A 23,266-nucleotide genomic window follows, 5' to 3' on the forward strand; every position below is an offset into this window, starting at 1 on the left:
ATTTCCTTAAAAATAAGTGTGGCTATACCAACATCACTCTCTGGAAAGGCAGATATAGGAAATTATGCAGTATGTTAGTGTCGGGAGAATTAAATGCGTTTTATGTTGGAATAATGTAGAGCAACGACTGATGTATAGGCGCATGTTTTCTGGCACATATGTGACAAGCTACAGCATGGAAGGTGTTTTAAACGGTTTACCTTTTGTTTCAACATTCATGTGCGATTAAAACTTCATATCTATGCTGCTTAACATTTCATTGATATACCTCTATTTTTCTTCCACAATATGCTCAGCCAGAGTCAAATAGGTGGGTATACAGGAAAGGCATCGTTCCAAAGGTGCCTGAATTGCTGTAAGGACTGCAAATAGGGTAACGCCGAAAACGAATTTCTGCACGCGCGCAACTCGTTAACACCGCGACATATGGATCACTTACGTTCTAATCAAAGACAGCAGTAAAACTGCTGTCTTTGACAAGAATGTAAGTGATTCATTTGTTATGTCACGCTATTATTGAGTAAATATACCCAAACTTGCTGTCAATGGAGAGGAACCCCACAGCCTTTTACTCGGCGCAAGACGCGAGTTTTCGATACGAGTGCAAGCTCAGCAAAGCCAGCGTTACAAAAATGGTGATTAAAGAAACTTTTCCCTCATGAAAAGAAAGACGAAGTACTACTGACAAACAAGCATACTGTCCAAGCTCTTTATTTATATGAGAAACGAGCATTCAAGAAATTAGACCGTTTCTACAGCGGCGACCACGTACCTTTCGCACGGCCAAAGCGCGGCCGCTTACATTGAATACAGTGGTGGCGCCATCTAGCAGGCGAGACGTAAACCGCGACAGCGGATGGAGCTCAGTCAGCCCACTACCCAATATTCTAGTACACTTTAGTCGTGTTTGCATTTTTCCGTCGCCATTTCGTACGTATTTTTGTTAGTTGTCTCCCGTCAAGTTGGTTCTTTATTTTATGTTCCGGCCTCTGCACGTGCGTTTGTTTGCTCGGACAGCTGGAGCGTAAGATGTCTCACGTCCTTGCGAAGTGAGTTGACGATAACAAGTGGGACGTGTATCCCGTGAATGCTTTGGCCGACACGGATGTGGCCTTCCGTCTCATATCGCAGCAGGGGTCAATTAAAGAAGTATTCAACTCATCAGTTGGAAAGAAGGAGCGCCACCGGACCCGGCAGTACTCCTTGCCTTCGGTGAGTACATCTCGTGTTTTTTGACGGCTGTCCCTACTAAAGTAACATATTTAACAAGGAGAGGTGGGCTAGTTGGTGGTCGATATTGGAATGCATCATGTAACCGCGAAAACGACAACGGACGATGAAACATCCGCGCCTGTCCTGTGTGTTTCTTTCCTCGTCCGTTGTCGTTTGCGTGGTTACATGATGCATCCCAACTAAAGGCACGTTACACGGAACCTGTCTCAGAAAAGTTTATGCGCTGTCCAGGTTGCCGGTGTAGCGTGTGTGCAACACGCTACACCGGCTACACAATCAATTGATCACTAAGACACGGAAAAAAAACACATCTCATAGCGAATATGATCGACGCGACCAGTTTGTGTGCTAGACCTTGACATTTTTCATACGTCTGCCCGAGCAGCGCAATGTAATACAGCCTAGCCACAAATTCGTGCCAGCTTGCCCGCTTATCAGTCATTCTGCTCCATATTTCAGCAAAGTTCTGACTGGTGTCGCATAAAAGTCGCGGGCCACTTTTATCGTCGCGACAAGAGATTGGAGGATTTTTTACAAGCACTGCTCCCGGAGGGGACATGTAACCGGCAAACGAACGCTTCAGAAGAGCACTTGAGATTATAACAAAAGAGGCGGCGCAGGTTCTCCAGGGCACCCAAGGGGTGCGGGAGGATCAAAGCTGGAAGCAGGGCGGCCCGTGAGTTGGGGCCGCGGAGGCCGAAGCGTGTCAGGGGCATTCACACTGTAAGGCATTCGTATTTCGAGCTGCCGGTCTTCTACAGGTGGATGGTCACGCATTTATGAAAAAGAAGCAATATTTATTTATTTACAATATCGCAAAGGCCCCAGTAAAGGGATTTTACATGAGGGGTGGGCTATTTGCAAATGCTTTAAGTGTTATATACAATTTTTTTTATTACTGTATTGAAGTCGGTGCTACTGGAGAGGAGCGCAACGTCAGAGGGAAGGTAATTCAAATCTTGCAATGTTTTGACAAAAAATGAAGAAAGATTCACAGTGGTTCGAGCAGATGGTGGGTATACAGCTGTTTCGTGATTGGTGCTGACTTGATGGCAGGAGTACAAGGTGACGTGTGATAAAACTTGAACAATAGGCACAGACGTGCTATTCTGCGGCGTGCTGAAAGACTTCCAAGGTTTGCACGAGATTTTAGTTCGGTGAGACTAGAATGGTATGAGCATTCTGAGAAAATGAATCTGGCTGCATGGTTCTGCACAGATTTTAGCATTTTATTAGGGTTACATTGGTGAGGGTCCCAAACAGTACATGTGTATTCCAGTTTGGTCTGATTATTGTGTGATAGGCGAGAAGTAGGACAGAAGGATGTGGTAGATAAAGGTTACGATGTAAACAACCAAGAACGCGGTTAGCTTCATTAGTAGTGTGCATTGTATGAAAGGACCGTGTTAAATGTGATGACAAATGAACACCTACGTACTTGTACGCACTTACACATGAAATTGCGAAGTTATAGATCAAATAATTCAGTGATGAGTAATATTGCTGGCAATGAAAAGAAAGTAGTGATGTTTTATTTGTGTTTAGTGACATGAGCTACTCGTTGCACCAGATTTCGATCCGTTGAAAGTCAGACCGAAGGGAGTGAATGTCAGACAGGTTGTTAATTGGACGATATATGTAGCATGCAGTCGTCTGCAAAAAGTGTGATGTTAGAAGAAATATCACTCAGTAAATCATTGATATATATTAGGAATAATAGTGGGCCTAGGATCGTGCCCTGAGGCACGCCCAAGCTGACAGGAAGGTAGGCAGAAGACTGTTTATTGGCGTGCACGAATTGCTGGCGGTTAGTTAGAAAGTCACAAATCCATTCAAAAGCAAAAGAATTAACGCATGAAAGTTTTAGAAACGGGCGTTCATGAGGAACGTTATCAAATGCTTTCTCGAAGTCCCCCCCCCCAAAAAAGGACACACACTCACACGATATATCTCACGTGCTCCTTTCTTCCGCATTCCAAAGAAAGCCTGCGAAATATAAAAAAATACCATGTGACGGGGTAATGGTGCACTGTTATTGTGTTGCTTGCTCTCAAGCGTGCGATGGATGAAGACGTCGGCTGCAGCGAGACTGGCCCGTGACAGAGCGTTACGTCTGGTGTAGGTATCTGGGCGTGCGGCTTTTATCGCATGACGGCACAAATGCATGCTGCTGGCTGAGTGGTGCCGAAGCGATAAAGCATCTAAGGAGACGAAAGAGAACAAGAAGATAGCTTTATTTCTTTTTTATTCTTGAAATGGACATGAGCTGGCGGCCTGCCGGTGGAGTGTAATGGGGTTGGGCGGGGAGGCGGCGTTAGGGCCGGAATGATTTTGCAGTGACCTTCAATCCAAAAAGTGCCTTTCGATTATAATGCGTGTTCGAAGAGGTCACCATCTCATAGGCACATTTTCCAAGCCGTTCTTGATCATGGTATCAGGGATGGAGTGCAAACTTGTCTTACTTTTTCTTTTAGGTTCTCTGATGTTGTAGTTGGTGTCCGGTATACTTGATCCTTGATGTAGCCCCAGAGAAAGAAAGCAAGGGAGTTAAATCTGGCGACCATGCTGGCCAAGCAATGAGCCCATGCTGTCCAATACACTGCTGCGGGAATAATTCATGCAGCCATTTGCAAGCTTTGCTGCTGCCGTGTGCATGAGCACCATCATGCTGATACCAAATATCCTTGATCCTAGCCAATGGAACTCGGCAAAGAAAATCCTCAGGCGCCCCATCAAGGATGTCATTCATATGTTTCGCCTGTAAGCATGTTATTAAAAAACAGGGGGCCAATGATAGTGCCACCGTAAATTCCACACTACACGTTAACCGACCGCTGATATTGGTAATGTCTTCAAAACCCAGTGAGGGTTTTCGTTGCTCCAATAGTGAGTGTTGTGGATGTCCACGTGGGCATTACATGAGAAGGTAGCTTCATCAGTCCACCATGTTTTGTTGGCAAAGCCCGGCGGAAGATAATCTTCCACCTTGATTATAATCCAGTTTGCAAAGTGCTTTCGATTTTTGAAATAGCGGGGCTCCAACATCTGGTGCAGCTGCATGTGGTATGGATGAGGCTGCCTCTTCTTAAGTACTCTTCACATTGAAGAATTTGGCACTCCAGCTTCAGCACCCACACTACGAGCACTTGCATGTGGGTCTGAAGAAAACTGACACAGTATCTATCTCCACGTCCTCGTCCAGGATTGAAGATTTATGTTGCTTCTTCGTAAAAGTCCCAGTCTGTCTCAGCGTTTCATATGCATGCACAATCATCATTGAGCTCAGATGCTTACCTGGATGCCAGTGTGGAAATAGCTAAAGTGCACGCCTTCTATGTCCACTTGATGCACCTAGAGCCAAAACCATATCCTCCCTTTCCTCATTGGAGTAAGCCATATCCGCTGCTCAACGTTGGTCACAGCTGAATAGCGTTGCTGTAGAGAACACGCAGGGATATGTGTGCCTGAGGAGCTCTGGATATTGGGGGCGAGCTCCACCACTGGAAAATCTCATGCCACCATCGACGTGACGTGACATATGAGAGGTCACGTGGACACAGTGGCCGCATCGGCTGCATTGGAAGCACCGAAGCGAGCTGAAAATGAAAGTTTAAAGTGCCACCTGTGCTACAGTTCTGATTAAGTGGTGAGGCTTTACAGCTTGACAACATTTGAAAGTACTCTAATAGGTAGTGGCTGCCTTTGGAAGCGTGCAGCATGGTAGGCTGCTGCTCGGTGCCGTTGTGCCGGACGTACGCAGTGGAGCCTGGTGTCAGCCTTATTCACACGTAGCCACAGAACAAAGAGCCACATGAAGCTTGACTCGCGAAACTTAGAAGTGGCAGACAGCCATCACCTACAACTCCGGTATGCAGCAAACAGGTGCGAGGAAGATTTCTGCTATGGTGTCAGGACTGTGCGATGTTCGGTGAGTAGCAGAAAACGCACACCGAGACGCTTGCCCGCGCCCACTGCCTAGCTAATGTCATGACGGTTTTGGTCTATGAACTTGTTGACGCTAGATACTGGCAAGTTCACTGGAACGGAAAGGGAGCGGCAAGAAGCACATTAAAAAAAAGTCATGGCATATGGTCACGTTTGTGTTATGAATTATTGCACTGGATTACGACGAAGAAGCACAGGGAAATCGCACACTGAGAAGACCGATAAGCATACAGTGCGATGCAACTTGAGAAATAATATTGGAACGTCCAAGAATTCAAAAGACAAAAAAAGATTTAATCGTTGCGATGGCACATCACAGTCACCGTAGGTGTCGAAATCTCTATCACAAAATTATTTTTGAACAGTTGTGATAGCGTCCATGCAACAAAGATTGCCATTGTACTGTAAAATGCTCATATGCTGCAGCCTAAAGCTCACGGCACGGTGCGAAAACGCGCTCACAGCGAAAGCAAAACATTGTTCACAGACATGCATGCAGACGTGCAGTCGGTCGCTGCGAACCCGTGCGATCGCTGCATTGAGGCTTCATTCTGTTATGCCCCATTTGGTTACACAGACAGCCCACTATAAGAACATATTTCGCATAGTTTATTCGCAGCATTTGCCTACCTTTCACGCAATTAGGGAGACTCCATCCTGGCGACCGCGTGCAGTGGCGCTCACTGTACATATGTATTCGGCAAAGAGATAGCGTCTGTAAACAATTCTGTGCTTTCAGTTTGCCCAAGATTATTATATCGACAGTCAAAAACTTCCCTCGTTGTGAGAGTACTTACATAAAAGTTGAGAAGGGCCGCCACGTGGTGTTTTTTTTAGCGCTGTAAGCGAAACCTATGAGGAGCGCGCCGCGTGATCTCATACTACACAAGGGAGGAGCTTCTGACAGATGGCGACTCCGTAAGTCCTCGCCCCCAACATTGCAGTTCGCTGGAATTGGTTCAGACGAGGTACATAAGGTATGATCTACATCCGGTAAACTGGAACAGCCTGTGGGCGCACTCTCTCGGGGACTGACACGCTGGTGACGGTGCACAAGTGTGAAGCCAGACGCGGCCACCCGATACTGCGACCACAAAGTGATGTGCATCCGTGGGGTGCGAGATAAAAAAAAAAAGTCTGGTAGACAGTAAGTGCGAGAAGGAGAGCAGACGGGGCCAGTATGGAAAGAGTTGTCTGAAGAATACATGTGTAATCTTCCTTGAATATAGCCAAGGTTTTTTTACCATTAGTTAGTTTTGTCCGCATGCGACTTATCCGCTGTTATTCGAGCCCTAAGGTTTAAAGTTGTAGCATCATCGTTCAATTTGAAAACTTTTACAAGGTCATTTGTGTACAAAGGCAAAATTCCAGCAGCAGTAATTGCTTTCCATCATTCCCACGCACTTCGCCCTTTCCTTCTTTCAAGCAGAATCAAAATGCTGCTTTCATCTTTTCTCTTTTGTGGCCTTAGATGCTTTATCGCTTTGGCAACATTTGGCCAGCAGCATGCATTTGCACCGTCCTGCAATAACAGCCGCATGCCCGGATACCTACACCAGGCATAACACCCTCTTGCGGGCCAGTCTCACTGCAGCCGACACTGTTCATCCATCGCACGCATCAGAGCAGCACAATAACAGTGCACAAGTGCCTCGCCACGTGGTATTTTTTCATATGTTGTGGGCTTTCTTTGGAACGCGGAAAAAGGGGCCATGTGAAATATACCGTGTTGGAAACAATTTATTGAGAGGTTTCTGTAAATGCTCTACAACTTTGCATCTCACACTTGGGGTCTGCAGCCAATGCTTAAAAAGTTGATTAATTAAACAAAAAATCCGTTAGTTAAGGGGAAAATAAAAAAACAGCCTGAGTAACTCTAGAACAGTGCCAACATTATGAATTTGGTTCAACTTGCGTCCGGAGTGCCTTTCATTTTTAAAACTTTGGCTCAAGCTATGTGGGACAAGCTGTATATATAGTACAGGAGGGAGATTGAAAGGTTAGATGACATAGCTGGCTGTTCACTACACTATTACCAAAAAAGTTGTTTGTAAATTTAATAACTAACCCTCATTTATCACTAGTTGCGAATAAGCTCATTATGTAAACTAGGTTGGTACTTAACCAGACTTACTTAGTCAAGACAAGCATGGGCTGGTTTTTGTAGCAATGCCTTTTCCCATGGAGGAAAGAAACAAAGTAGGAGGGCTTGACGTCACATTTTTGAAGAAGTGACTAGCGCAAGGGTGGACATGAGACAATGAGGCACTAAAAAGATGACAAGGACAAGCGCCTGTCCTTGTCGCCTTTTAGTGTCCACTCTTGCGCTAGTTACTTCACCATGGAATACCAACTAGCCCGGTCTCGCACCCCACATTTTTGAAGCCGGAAATGCAGCCATGTTGGTGTGCCATCTCCCTTTGTGCCTCCACTCAGCTCGCCAGAACAGTTAGGCACGAGCTTTGAACTTGCATTGCTATGAGCTGCCAGAAGTGTGTGCTGCTGATGCGCATCAGAACAATGCCTGTGAAACTTCTTGATCAGTTTTAGTGAAGCAGACGCGATCCTGTGCCCATCTGGGGCATGTTGAAGAAGATGACAAAGACCTGCACCGCAAATACTTGAGTATGTCTGTTGCTGACACTTGCACTCACAGACCCAAAACATCTTTCAAGCTTACACACCTCGCTTCAAAGTCAGCTTGTCTTGCGAACATAATGTGCTGCGAGAAAGACGCGGGTCGAACAAGCTTATTTCACTTTTCAGAGGCCTAGCACAGCAGCGAGAGCTTAAGGGGCATGGTTGCTATGGCAAGGTTTTCATTTGGGGCACCATTACCAGTGCTGCATTGCGAAAAACAGCATGCGACTTCCGTCACACTACCTCCAACACGTCTGTGTTGGCCGGCGCCTCTCCTACGCTCTCCTTCCTCCATGCCTTTTCCCGATAACAATGCCTTTCAGTGCTCTTCGCTTTAGTGAGTGGTCAAGCGAGGCTGTGTATCGGGCGGAGCTTTAAAAGAGGCCACTCATAAATGCGAAAAGCACTGAAAGGCATTGGCATCGAGAAAAGGCATCGCTACAAAGTAATGGCCATGCTCGCCACTTCTTTCTGTATAAGTAAATACAAATAAAAACTGGCTCACAAATGTACAGGACTTGACACAGCATAAGAATTGGGGATAAGAGTTAATGGAGAATAGCTTAGTAACTTGCGAATCGCTGATGATATTGCCTTGCTTAGGAACTCGGGGGACCAATTGCAATGTATGCTCACTGACCTGGACAGGCAAAGCAGAAGGGTGGGTCTAAAAATTAATCTGCAGAAAACTAATGCTTAACAGTCTCGGAAGAGAACAGTAGTTTACGATAAGCAGCGAGGTACTGGAAGTGGTAAGGGAATACATCTACTTAGGGCAGGTAGTGACCGTGGATCCGGATCATGAGACTGAAACAATCAAAAGAATAATGGGCTGGGGTGCGTTTGGCAGGCATTTTCAGATCGTGAACAGCAGGTTGCCATTATCCCTCAAGAGAAAAGTGTGTAACAGCTGTGTCTTACCAGTACCCATCTACGGGACAGAAACCTGGAGGCTTATGAAAAGGGTTCTCCTTAAATTGAGGACGATGCAACGAGCTATGGAAAGAAGAATGATGGGTGTAACATTAAGGGGGATAAGAGAGCAAGTTGGGTGAGGGAACAAGCACAAGTTAATTACATCTTAGTTGAAATCAAGAAAGAAATGGGCCTGGCCAGGGCATGTAATGAGGCGGGAAGATAACTGATGGTGATTAAGGGTTACGGACTGGATTCAAATAGAAAGGAAGCATAGCAGGGAGCAGCAGAAAGTTAGGTGGGCGGATGAGAGTAAGAAGTTCGCAGGGACAACATGGCCACAATTAGCACATAACCGGGGTAGTTGGAGAAGTATGGGAGAGGCGTTTGCCCCACAGTGGGCGTAGCCAGGCTGATGATGATGAAGCAAGTGATCATTGTTAGCATTGTGTTCAGTGGGGCTGGTTGGTTCATGTTTAGAATAAAGACAGGGACAGCACATCACGGAGTACAGGACAGCGCTCTGTGCTGTGCTCTTTACTCGCTCGCCCTGTGTTGCGCTGTTCCTGTTTTTATTCTAAAGGGATCATTGTCTGTGTTTATATATTTTTAAATAAGGTTTCCATTGAAACCGTTCAACGGTCGGGAGTAAACAAAAATATCGGGACATCTGAACATTCGAATATTATTCATCAAACAACCATGCAGGCTGACTGATCACTGGTTGTCCAGTTTTAATCTTTGAATAAGTTGGGAATCAAGCAACCGAATAACTGGTATTGCCAAAGGCCTGATTTAATGGTGCTTTTATAGTTTGTCAACTACCATTGGCAATATTGAATTAAGGCGTGTTTGTAAGAAGGCATTATGTTGATAACTTCGATGACAGTCTGTGAAAATGCACTGCCCACAGATAATTTTCGTTCGCGTGATACTGCTAAACCAATTGTTGTTGTATGTCTTTAAAAAAATAGATGCTTTCTTTTATTTCAGATATCAACCCATGCAGCACCTGTACTGTTCAGGTAAAGGCACTTCAAGAAGAAAATCGGGAATTAAAAGATGAAGTGGAACATATGAAGCGGATGGCTGAAAAACACGATTACATTTATGGTAAAAAGCCTTTAAACATATGTTGCCACAACATTATGCAGTCAGCAGCTGTCCTAACCTTGGTGCTTGACCACTTGCCATTGCTTTTGAAAAAGTTGAAGACCCTTCAAAATAAGAAAGAAGTTAATTTCATGAAACATGTTTTTCAACGGAAAGGTTTTTGCTTCCGTTATTACCATGTGAACTTGGTCACAAAGTGCCAAACTATGTCATAAAAGGCGCTGGTAAGAACACTCTTCCTTTCCTATGAAAGCACAACAAAATTTTTCAGGTAAATGAAGAGAAAGGAGTTTTACACCATAATGCATTCGTCGAGTATCAGCCATTTCTAACATTTTTATAGGCCATTGAAAGGCAGTAAAATGGCCTGTATTTAGGATTTTTTCCAGTAAAAGCTTAAATTTTGCATCAGGCAAATGGTCAGGACCTGTACAATGCTGAAAAAAAAATGCTTGGACGGAATATGGTACAATAGTGTACACATGTGACGACCACTCAAGAAAGCTGATACGGTGTGCTAATTTAACAATGAATTGAAAAATATGCAAACACTGCCTCTTGTGATAGCTCATTGTGTTGTTATTAAACTGAGAAAGCTTTGTTAGAATAATTTTTTGCTTAAAGGGAGAAAAAAGGATATTGAAGTGCTATTCCACCAATCTCAAAATGTACAATACATCTCACTTCAGGAAGCCTCTTGGCGCCAAAGACGGAATGCATGGATACGAGCGCTCCTGTGCCAATAAATAGAGGTTAGTCTAAACTGATTTTAAGGTAATTGCTTCATTGCTAGGGTGGTTATGAGCCTCTTCAGTCAAGCAGGGCTGCTAGATTACTTGTGTTTACCAGCATGTCGCTGTCTGCTAATTTCCTGCTTGGTGCCCTTACACAGCATTGGGCAGTGCATTGATACCGACGTATTTGCTACCCGACTACTTGTGCCAGTCTAGTTAGAATTGGGCAGAATGCAATAAATAAAATAATAATAATAATTGCAGATTCTCGTAAATATCAAACGAGTAAGTTGGTGGGAATGAGCTGCCCAGTATTGTGTAAGGATGATGAGCCGGCCGTTAGTAGACAGCGACATGCTACTAAATACACGTAATCTAGCAGCTCTGCTTGACTGAAGAGGCTCGTAACCACCCCAGTACTGAAGGAATCAACATAAAATCAGTTTGCACTACCCTTATGGCACAGTAACGCTCGTGTTTAGTACTACAGGCTCAATATATAACAAGAGATCAAAGGACGAGAGAAAAGAAATAAAATGTGCATGCATCCGCTAGCACAAAAACTTGGAAAAGGACAGCAGAAGCACAATGAGATAAACAAAGTGGCGAGTGATCGCTTTTTCATTCTGCGTAACTTGTGCATTTATCCACTTCCAGTTTCATTTCACATGCTGCCATGGCTCAGTGGCTGCATTTTGACTGTGGTGCAATCCAAAAGCACCTGTCTGTTGTGATATACTAAAGAACCATAAGTGATTGCTTTCATAATTTCGTAACCAATTTATTTTGCAGAAGCACCCAAATTAGTCAAAACGACCTAAAACGGCACTTAGCAAGGTTGTAAATCAAGCCAAACAAACAGTTGGACCTTTTGTTGCTTGCCCAAAGGTGCATATATCTATCATATCCTCTGTCTTAGCTAGCTAACATAAATGCATGAAATGCTACTGTTAGAAAAATGAATTTTTCGCACTATCCTTAAACTTGTTCTCTGCAAGCTCCAAGTCTCTTCAAGTCAAAGGCAGGAACATGCACATTGGTATAGCAATGCAGCATCAGAAATCGCTGTTTATTTAAAAAGGCAGGATGACCTCTCATTGATAGGCTGAATTTTTCATATCAATTTTGTCTGAAAGCACACATTAGGGTTGATGCCTGAGGAAACTTGTCACTGTCTTCACTGTAATTATGCATTTATGTTTCTGGCTAGAAACGTCATTTATAGTCCTAATATAATGTGTGCTGTGTAGCATCCATGTCTGAACCTGTACTTACTATTGCCAAAAAGCAGTCGTCCTGTCTCCCTTTCTCATCCGTGTTTTCTTCGATGAATTCATAACAGTGAGCTTGCGTTCGAATCCTTTTAAGCCACTGGTAACTTACACCATCACCAGATAGTAACTTTATTGTCATGAGCTTGTACAATTTCACTTGATGGAGCTCACTTTGGTGTTACATGACAAAAAAGTGTCACCTGATATTGAGGGCTATGGTGCTTATCAGAGTAGTATGCACTTGAGCTTTTCCTGTGCCTTTATGCTGTGTGTAGATATCATAAATGGATATGAAAGTGCCAGAAAAACCAAACTTGCCTCCGGTGGGAGCCGAACCCACAACCTCTTCACTACAAATTGCGTTACCGCGGCAACTGTTCCAACTTCTAGATTCTTGGGTATTTTGTTTATGTGTAACCGTGGGTGTGTTAGCCAGTTCTATTCATGCCAATCCATTGGATGTGGACCATCCTTTTGGCCAATGGTGACGCATATGTGAACTTTATGAGCAGGCAGCTGACCAATAAACTCTTGTATGCTATTTGAAGACATCAAACCTGCCTGATTCAAGACCCTCATTATGAAATTAAAGACAAAGGGAACTGAGGGGCCCAATTTTGTTAAACACAATCATGTGAAACCAACAGATAATAAGCCAAATAAAGCATAAAGGAAGTTATCTGTATTTTTTTATTTAAGTGTAGAAATGATAAAGCAAAATGATAGTCGATGAAAAACAACTTGCTGCTGTAAGTCATGTCAGTAACTGCTGCAGGTTATCGCATTGTTTCTCTCCTTTAAACTTAGCTATTTGTTCCTAGATGTGTCACCCGCTGTGGTTGCTTAGTGGCTATGGTGTTGGGCTGCTAAGCATAAGGTCGCGGGATCGAATCCCGGCCACAGCGGCTGCATTTCAATAAAGACAAAATGTAAAAGCGCCAGTGTACTTAGATACAGATGTTTAAAAACCCCAGGTGGTCCAGATTATTCAGGAGTCCCCCACTACAGTGTGCCTCATAATCAGATCGTGGTTATGGCATGTAAAACAGCATAATTTAATTTTTTGTTAGGTATGTCATTGCCAGCAAATTCTGAATCTTACTCTGCAAAAGGTTATGGGCTATACAGCTCCCACATGTTTTTTTTTTTTTTTTTCATGTTCCCAGGTGGACATTGGGGCCGGTGTGAATGTTGAACAAGGCACCCTAGAGAGGCTATGCTGAGCATGCGAAAGTGGCCTTGGCAAATTTGCCAGGGCTCTTTTGTGGAATGTATTCATCCCTGAGGAGCTACGGGACGAACCGCTCCTGGGTGAGAAGAGCAACTTGCACTTAAACCAGCCATTCAAGGAGGCCTTGGACCCTATTCGTATCCGAGCTGTGATTGGTATGTACGTCAGTCCTAGTGGTACAACTCCAAATTCCAGTCTTGGAACATTATTTTAAAAATTCGCATCTCCTCGTGCGTTACTTAGCAAGAGATATGCGCCAGCACAGCAATATTAGCTTTTAGTTTGACTGGTCAAGCTCGGCACCACCAGGTAGCTGGACCGTACAGAGCGATCAGGCCACTCACGGACGTCTAGGCTAAAAGCTCCTTATCACAGCAATAGTAGCATGGAGAGGATTTAGTGTACGCCTCCACCTATCCATCAAAATCTCCAAATCTTGCCTGTGGTTAACAGAAAACCAAACACGCTTGGCATTGCGACAGAATGCTCGCAACACATGCTGCTTCGACAGCTCGCTTGGGATCGACTGCCAGTCAGCTGGCAGAGAAGTTTGAGAGGCTTGGTGCGCTGGCTCAAGACAACTAGAAGGAGATGACAGGATGTCCCATCACGATGCAGAGCCAGTGAAGGCGGAGCTTAGCCTGGCGAATGAGTTGGAGAAAAAGCATGGCTATGGAGGTGGGTAACTTGTAATTGGCTAAAGTTCTCTTAAAGGGCCCCTGAAACAGTTCGGACAAATTTTGTAGACGCGTAAGATACAGCTAAAGTTAATCATTCACACCACAATTTGTGTGAAGCCTTGCGTATTAAGAGAGCCACTGACGATTACAAGTTACCCTCCTCCGTAGCCATGCGTTTTCTCCTCAACTCGTTTGCCAAGTGATCAGGGCTAAGCTCCGCCTTCACTGGCTCTGCGTAAGGATGGCACGTCGTGCCGTCTACTTCCAGTTCTCTAGGACCAAGTGCGCGAAGCCTCTCCAACCTCTCCACCAGTTGCTTGGCAGTCGACCCCAAGCGAGAGCTATCGAAGCAGAGTGCATTCTGAGCAGTCTGTCGCAACGCCGAATGTGTCTGGCATTCCGGTAACCACAGCTGAGCGGACTGATTAGTCTGCACGGTCTAGCCACCTGTTGGCGCAGAGCTTAACCAGCCAAACAATGAGCTAATATTGCTCTGTCTCGGCGTAAAACAATTTAAGCATTTACAAAAACATGTTAACGATTACGCTCGTGCAAAATATTTACACCAGCAGTAAGGAAGAATACACTTTGTTACTGTTACTGTTTTTGGTCAAGCTCTGTGCCATCAGGTGGCTGCGCCGTGCAGTTTGCGCTTCTGCTCATCCTGTGAAACGGCACAGTCAAATGGCCAGGCCCTGTCTCCTTGTGCCTGCATTTACACAAATACCGGACTCTCGAAACACTATTGTGGTTTTTAGTAATCCTCCGGTGTAAAGTGACAGCTGCAAACGTGCAAATCCTGGCGCCGATTCGATATCGACAGTCCGATGCACTGCAGCCACTTCGCTCGTCTGCTGCCTTGCAGAGGGACATGGTGTCGCAGCTTGACATTGCCAGTTACATTTTCAGCCTTCAACGTAACAAAGGCGAATCGTGTTTCTTGCGAAAGGACTGAGACCGACAATGACTGCGGAGCTCTCGTAAAAATGGAGCACGTTGCAACACAAGCAGACGACACTTGCTGTGCGCCAGAAGTGTAGTGACAAATTTTTCTTGTGCATTCTCTTTCTGTTACTTTCTTTTTATAGAAACAAATTAACTAACATTCCAACTGTTAAGAACAACATTGGTTCACCACAAAGTTAAAAAAATTATTGATGAAGCGCGCTGGGCGGCCAGTCGGATAGCTTGCCCTACCAGTATCATTAGGACAGTTTACATCAAATAGTTAGATGCGGCTGAAAATTCAGCCGAGTGGTGTGCTGTGATCGGCAGCAATGTAAATTTTTGAAATCTTATAATAAATTATATGCTTTAACCGGAGCACCTACATGTGTCAAATAATGATCAGAAGGACCTATCCTCTAATGGCTCAGTATGTTTGTACAGAATCATCAAAATCATTTCGGGGTCCCTCTAATGTAAGATGCTTTACACAGATTGTTGTGCGAATGTTTTACTGTAGCTGTGCCCCACATGCCTACAAAATTTGTTCGGACCATTTCGGGGACACATAAGTGTGTCTTAGCAACAAGGCTGTATGTCAATGCTTATTAGCCTTCATATAGCTGTGATACTTTAGTGTTGCTATCATTGCTTCCACTTTTGGGTGAAGCTTCAACTGTTTTTGTCATTGAAATTCATTTTTTCTGATTGCCCGATAATTTGATAAGGTTTACGCACCCTTTTGGGTAAGAGAAATTTCCTGTGAGGATTAGTGAATTTATAAAAGGTCAAATTTTCATTCAACGAAATTTTTATACAACGAAGTAAAGTGCTGGTTTTACTGGCTTCGTTATAGAGGATTACCTGTACGTGCAAATGAATTATATAAAATTCCAATGAATAGCTGCTAACACACTGACCTGTTCTTTATGCATGCCAAAGAGCTTGGTGCCAGTACTGAGATGTTTATCTTCATTCTGCCTCTGCTCTTTACAATATTGTGGTGCACACTTGATAACTGCAGACCCTGGCTCAAAGTACACAACGTAGCTAAATTACTCTGTGATGATGTTTTATGACTGACACTAGCAGTGTGGCCTGCACTTAAACATAGCATAAGGCTTCAATTTGTTATTATTTTATTAGACAGCTAGAAAATCCTGTATGCATCGGTAATCTTATGCTGTATTTCTTTTCCAGACTACACATGCTCCAAGTTTCCCTCTACCAGCCTCGCCTACATAAAGAACATCATCTCCCCAGTACTGGCAAGAGAAATGAAAGAGCCTGAAGCTCAATAAATTTGTGGCCTATTGTATAAAAGGAATGATTCACATGCTTTTTGTTAATCACGAAGTTGTTTCTTTTCATAACACCACAGGGAAAGAGGCCTTGCAATGGAAAGCTAGAAAATGCACCTTGAAGATGTCCCGAGGCCAAGCCATGCCTCACTGGCGAATATCAACATTAGTTAATTTCATGTTGCATTGCACCTTACAATCCATAAATTTAATATTGCATTCCACTTGAAAATCCATAAACTTAATGTTGCATTCCACTTGAAAATCCATAAACTTATTGTTGCATTCCACTTGAAAATCCATAAACTTATTGTTGCATTCCACTTTACAATCCATAAACTTAATGTTGTATTCCACATTACATTTCATGGAAATACAATTGTTCGTCCATGGGAATTCCATAGAAAGTCAAGGCAATAACTGGTAAATGAAATTACAATGGTTTCACGGTGGCCACTTTTCAATGCTGGTCAACAAATCTGCAATAGTGGGACAATGATATTTCAACAAAAATTTTGTTGATTGAGCAATAGGACGGCAATGGAATGTCTACTAAAATTCAACACTAATTTTCATAAGGGTATCGTAGGTGGCGGTCCCTCCCACAGCCTCGCTGTCCTACCAACTTCACAGGGTGGAATGGGTCCTGAATTTTTTTAAAAACTCGAAGCAGTGTACGCTTATCACGTAGCTATCTGTTATCTGGGAGGTCCTTAGTATACATTCCGAGACAAACTTGCTTGAACAAGCTATACGGTTCGAGCGATCGATAAGGCTGCGTTAGCTTCGCGCTGTTGTTCGCCTTCGAGAGATGAGAAAGCCGATTGGTTGTCTCGTCGACACGCAGTGCTAACGAACGGACGGAGCGGGACGCAGTGGTCAGTGAAAACTGTGTACAACCGACCTATATACCGAGAGCGCGGCTTTTAGCAATACCAATCAACGTTTATAGGTGCGCTGATACAGATAAAAGACATGTTTGTTGCCGCAATTGAACACACAAAAGGAAGACACATAAGGACAACACGGGCGGCACTTCCAACTGATATAATTTCGGCTGTGACCCGTGTGTCTTCCTTTCGTGAGTGTTCAATTGCGGCAAAAAACGTCATTTAGCAAGCACCAACTAGGCCAACAAGCAGTTCGGTTGCTGATACAGATAACCTCACATGCGCCAGGGAACATTCGGACACCGAGAACACATTTTCTTTTTTTTTTCCCCACTGTTAAATCGGCTGAGGGGATGTTGCTAAATTGGCAACGGAATCTTTCTGCGTACAAGAGCTACATCCTTTAGCAAATTCTAGTTTGATATCGCAGTTAATTTTTCTCCCTTTTTGTGTTTTTGTCTGACAGCGCCGCTTACCCGTTGCGGTAGCCCAGTGGCTATGGCGTTGCGCTGCCAAGCTCGAGGTCCTGGGTTCGATCCCCACCGCGAAGCGGCTGCTTTCCGAAGCGGAATGCAAAAACGCTCGTGCATACCGTGCATTGGGTGCCCGTTAAAAAAAAAAAAAAGAAGTGGCCAAACTTAATTCGGAGATCGCGGTTTTGGCACGTAAAGTGCATGAATACATTTTATTTTCTTTCTTTCAACAGCAGTACGTGTTTCAATCTTCTTGTTATGACTTCCGCGCAACCGTCGAGAACATCGTGCAGCGTATAATGCGGCGTTCCAGCCGCCGCCTTTCCATGACATGCGCGTTTTCTCAACGCTCTTCGGATGGGAGTGACGTCCAGAGAAGCGCGTGAACGCGCATGCAACGCCAACCTGTCGTCGTATCCAGGGCGGCGCACTGCACAGCTGCGACATGCTTTGGGCATCGTTTCACGTCGGAAGCGTGCACGTTATACTTGGCCGCCGGTATATCGTTCAGAGTTGGCGTTCCATCTTGCGCCGGTGTGTCGTCATGAGCTTTATTACCGCGTGCGGATGGCGCGGAACGGCATTCCGGCAGCGCTCGCATGCACACTGTTGCGTCGGCTCATTATTTCCCATGTTGGCAGAAATGCCTGAATTGTCTTTTTGTTCTTTTGCTTGTCGCCAAGCATTTATCGTACCTAAAAAAAAAAAAGAAACAGGAGTGGCGCTATGTGGCGAGTATTTAGACACATGCAAAAACTCCGTCCCCTTCACCGTTGTTTCCTGTCGCAGCGTATCGGTGGAAACATTGCACAGGGGTTGAACGAGAGGAAACCGACGCTATAAATTTTTTACAGCGCAAGTGAGTGCCTGTCGCAAGTTGATATATATATATGTCGCAAGTCGCTATATATATACGAAGCAGCGAGTCTACAGTGCTAGACGACGCTTCATGGAAAGGCCCATTGTAAGCGGTCATATATGTATACATCATAAACGTATACTGTGGGGAGCTAAAGTCTAGAGACCGTGACATCAGCAAAATGAATTTTCTAGCCAGCACAGCCGGGGCAACGTGGAGTTGTTGCAATACACGGCATGGACGAACGGAGCCATAGCCTCGTATAGATAACTTATCCTCGGTCCTATGAACAGATGTGCTCGCAACTGTGCGTTGTGAAACGCTGTGCCGGTCGAATTGAAAAATCTGAGTGTACATTTGCGTGGCGCTTCGCGTACAACTGGAAGTTGGGCGAGTTTGTATGATTTCCCGGCAATGACTAAATAGCGCAAGAAAGCAAAACACATAAAAAAAACGAGACAAAAAGTACACCGAAAGAGCGCTGTTCTTTTTTTTTTCTTCAGTGACGTTTATTGCACATGAAAGCCACCCTTAAACCGCTGTCGGAAAACTGAACAACCCAAACATCAATGTATACAAGTTACAGCGCGTGTACACGCAACAGAAGGCATCAAAGCGATAAATCAAACGAGTTCTCAAGGAACACCACTTTCGTTAATGAAGAATGGCGAATTATATGTGGAGCCATTAAAATAAAAAAGTAAAATGCCTCAAATATTTCTCGAGTTGTGAAGAAGACGGGTGCTCGCAAGGCCGCTACGCCCTCTCTGGAATCGACCCAAAAATACAAAAGTTCAGCGTTGGGCTTGCTGTTGCTGCATTACGAAAGTTTCTCAGCGCATCAGGCACCGCGGACAAACGAAGAACAGGGAGGACAAACAGCGCTGTGTCTGTGTTCATTCTTGTTTGTCGGTGTTTGTCGCACTCCAGGAATCTTTGGTCAGAATGTCAGCATGGCTGAATGTGGCAGTGTCCATAGAGAGCATAGTGGTTCAGTATACACCTTCTTTCATGGTCACTGCTAAACAAACCATTTATGTCACCGGCTGACCGCTGGAGCGCCTTACGGCTGCCGGATGTGACGTCAAAATTTTTGCGCGCTGGCCTTAAAGCGCGCGTGGAGGAAGTAAAAAGGGAAGCGTTGCCTTGGAGGCAAGCGCGGGAGGCGGTGCCGAGAATTAAAGCGGCCGTGTCCGCCGAGAAAGCGGCCGTGCCGAGCAAAATCCTTTCGTCGACAGCTGCGTCACGCTTGCGAGACCTCCTCTTGCCGCAGCCACTTCCGCGATTTCAACGCCGCGTCCCGAGCTTGGCTTGGCTTCCTTCTCGAGAACGTCGTCGCGCGCTGACGCACTCGGAAGTGCTCGAGGTTGGGAATTGCGCCCGGATGTGTATTACATGCGCAGCGCGAGAGTGATAGCTGTGTGCTCGCGAATAGCTGTGGATTATCTCGCAGATAATGATGTGAAATTATACGGGTCGCATATGTTTCACGTACTGTGCACGCGGCTCGCTCAGCGATCGCTGTTTTGAACTCTCTTCCGGAAGTTATGCGGCAGTAAGCCGTTTCGATATGAGCTTCGATACCGGCGTTATCTCGAGGTCAAGGGCCGCTGCATGGTGCTTTAGAAAGTCGTATTGCACGACCTCACAGCAAAAGCGTTCAAACGGAGCTATACGTTGCATCGGTAAGATCGAAGTGTTGTAGCTTGTTTGTAAGCGTATTACGTGTCTGCGGAACACCTGAACACCGGATGCACTGGCTTGCACAGCAGCGCTGGCGCCGCCGTCTTGTGACGCCGGCGTCAGGTACAGAGCACACAAGCTGTAATTGCAGCAAGAGTTGAAGCTTGGACAAATTGGTAACGATTCATTTGAATGGTGTTCAGGGCGCAAACATACCAAATAAAACTGTCTGTCCTTTTCTCCCTAGTATGCGTGTGCGCCGTGAACGCCATCGAAAATATAATTGCAATGAGCATGTCTAGTATCTGTACTTACTGCTTGTGCAAACGCGTTGCGACTATACTAATTTTACTGCCAACCTGCATACTTGCTATATGTAATCCTTCTAGGTGCGAGGAGCATGTGGTAGAGCGTGTCCTCCGATATTGCGACGGCAATGGCGCGCCGGGGCAATCTCTGAGGGCACGGTTAGCGTTTGTTGAAATCGTGTAAATGCGTCAGTGCTATATACACGGAACTGGCAATGAAATTGCCCCGACTTGACGAACCCATGTATGCGTTGCCTTGTTCCATGGCTGTTTCACAATCGTGAGATAAGCGATCGCAGGCATAGAGGAACATACGATTGTCACTCTGCAATCGCCATTGTACCAGTGCTTAAAGTCGGGGGAGGGGGAAGAGAAGGGTGCCGGCCCCTCCATTTTTTTTTTTTTGAGGAGGCGCTTGGCACCCAATCGGCAGGTCAAGTTCAGCATTGCGGCAGTCATTTGACAAGCGCTGGAGGTGATTTTATTACCAGCGTTGTGCCTCGCGCGGGGCAATTCTAACTCTCCAGTTCTTTCGATTGATTTAATCGCGAGTAATCGGTTGATGTGGCACGAGCTGAAACAGGAAAGCAGGTATTGTACTGCTGCATGCATTTCCCCGTAGCACTGCACATGACGGCCACTACCCTTGTTCGAATAAGGTTCTTGGCACAACACACTGTATCGTGAGCCACCTGAGCGTGAAACTATACCTGCTTCTGAATTAGTGTAGGTTCAACCTGGTTTCTTTATTACGTTACCAGTTAATTTTCATTCGTTTAGTTTTGCATTGTGTGTCAATGTTTAGGGTTGCAGCTAGACTTATTTGCTTTGAGTTTAACGCTTTATCTCCCGAGTTGTTTTTGAAGAAACGTTAGGTGCCCATTTTTTTCTAATTGCTTGATTGAATCGGCAATTAAACGATGGAAGTCGGGAACCGGCCGAAATGTCAGTTACATCCTGGTATTTTTCCTACGTGCTCCTGTTCCTTAACCTGTTCTGTTGCTGAATCCTGCGATTCAACGCTTCACTGATCGCGCGTGCGCGCGCACACACACACACACACACGCACGCACGCGCACACACGCGCACGCACGCACGCACACACACACGCGCACACACACGCAAGCACACGCACACACACGCACACCTCTTAGTTCGCTATAATGTGACGTTATCGGCATTTATTTTGATGACGTTCTAACAACACTTTGCGCGATTGGACGAATGCACCAGTGCGGATTGCCGTAAATGTGAAGTCAGCATGTCCATTGTCAGCGGTGGACCTTTCTTGGACCGGCGCGGCCTTATCCGCCGGCAGCTCCGCGGCACGGCGCTGCTGTCAGTTGTCGAAGATGGCGGTTGGGCTTCGCACGTCCACGGCGTAGGAGCAACGAAGTGTAATTCGTTTTCTATGGAGCAGGGGAACGAACGCCCATGGAAATCCACAGGCGATTGCAGACCACGTGTGGGGAAAGGCGTCTCGCTTTGAGAAGTGTGAGGCACGTGGTGGTGTTGCGAGTTCGCGAAAGGGGCCGTGAAGACTTGCATCACAATGGGCGTTCGGGGAGGTCACGCGCGTGCGAATTCTAAACCAGGGGCATCTCAGATTTAGTGACTTTCTGATTCGCCATCGTATTTAAAAATAAAAATAAATAAATGGCGGGTGTGTCGTTCGCCTGCAAGGAGAAATTTTGGCTCTGGGATCCCGCGTCAATTGGATTTCTCAGTGACACACCCGAACCCGACGTCGAGTGTAAAGCGAGGCTTAAAATGCAACGTCTCCGTCCTCACGGCGCGAGCAAGAGGCTGAAAATATAACTTTTTTTTTCGCAGCCGTACTGTGGTGTGAAAATGGAGGACACGTCTGGTTTTGTTTAAATTTCGAGGGCCTCTCTTGACGGGGGGGGGGGGGGAGGGGAGGGGGGAGTGGGGAGGAAGGGCATACGCTACCATGCGAAGCTGATTTCCTTGGACTGTGCTATAAAAACCTAGTACCACAACTGTACGCACTGCTAAGAACAATAACGAAAAATTTACTGGAAGTTTCTTTTTTTTGGGGGGGGGGCGGAGGAGGGGTTGATAAAATAAAGCGATGATTTTTTTCTTTCTCTTTTTATCGAGAGCTATATGCAAAGAAAATCAGCAATTTTTCTAGGCAGCACACCATCGTTGGACTAAACGTGGCCCAAATGCTCTTGCCAGCACTGGCCCAACGCTGGCATATGGGCAAAGTGCTGCCCAATTGATTGCTGGCCCAGAGATAGAGCCAAGATCGGGCGAACATCGCGCCATTGCAGCCGCCAGTGTGTTGATATATACTACAGTGTAGGGCTTGCCCTGGACCGTATCACTGCCATGATCTGTGCCAGCCTTGAGCCGATGCCCGCTTTATGACGATTACAGTTAAATACGCTGGCATGAGGGTACGCAGCCATTATTACCGCGAACCTTTTGCCAGTGGTATTTTTGATAGCAGTTGTCCCCAATCATCATCAACGCAGGCAGCCAAAATCTCGCATGCAAACAATAACTGAGAAGAATACCGAGAGACATTTCATATTAGTTTATTCGCGGATAAATAAGTACCAAACAGGCATTTACCTTGGAGCTGAGTGGATCACGCTGGGTTTCCTTACAACAGTTGTCAAATACAGTAACAGATCAGTGCCACAGAGGCATCTTCCGTGGAGATAGATGCGTGACGGCGCGTTAAGCAGGGCCCCGTGAGAGTAGTTGAATAGTTTAGCAAGGTGCCGAAGACGGTGGCCTGGCCAGGGCGCTTTGAGGGGCAGGGAGCTGACGTCGGCGGAGCCTTATAATGATGGCGGGCGTTGTCAGGGCCCCGAAGACGGCGATTATAAGCAGGTGTTTCATGAAATTTGTTGCCACTTCGCTCGGCGACTTTCCATTTATTTGACGGAGGTGCTTGTGCTGGAAAAAATAAAAGCAAACATTACCAGAGATGTAGGAATGAAAACGGCATGTGAACAGGGTTTTCGGTGTTGGAAAATCTCGTTAAACTGCAATGATCGAACTTTGAAC

General features: G+C 45.4%; 1 protein-coding gene and 1 long non-coding RNA gene across 4 annotated transcripts in view; both read left to right on the top strand.

Moving 5' to 3' along the window:
* Spec2 (CDC42 small effector protein Spec2) overlaps positions 1-23,266 on the top strand; it is a 64,238-nt gene that overhangs the window by 27,543 nt on the left and 13,429 nt on the right. The gene's annotated exons all lie outside the window — the stretch shown is intronic.
* Positions 495-16,136, top strand: LOC135908740 (uncharacterized). Of its 3 annotated transcripts, none has more exons than XR_011513964.1 (5): positions 495-1,212; positions 9,727-9,846; positions 11,373-11,468; positions 13,021-13,240; positions 15,911-16,136. It is a non-coding gene; the product is annotated as an uncharacterized lncRNA (long non-coding RNA). The 3 variants fall into 3 exon arrangements; XR_011513965.1 differs by lacking the exon at positions 11,373-11,468 and adding an exon at positions 10,536-10,598 and having other exon boundaries at positions 501-1,212; XR_011513963.1 differs by lacking the exon at positions 11,373-11,468 and having other exon boundaries at positions 546-1,212; positions 15,911-16,131.

This window comes from Dermacentor albipictus, chromosome 4, assembly GCF_038994185.2.
Source record: "Dermacentor albipictus isolate Rhodes 1998 colony chromosome 4, USDA_Dalb.pri_finalv2, whole genome shotgun sequence".
Taxonomy (NCBI): Eukaryota; Metazoa; Arthropoda; class Arachnida; order Ixodida; family Ixodidae; genus Dermacentor; species Dermacentor albipictus.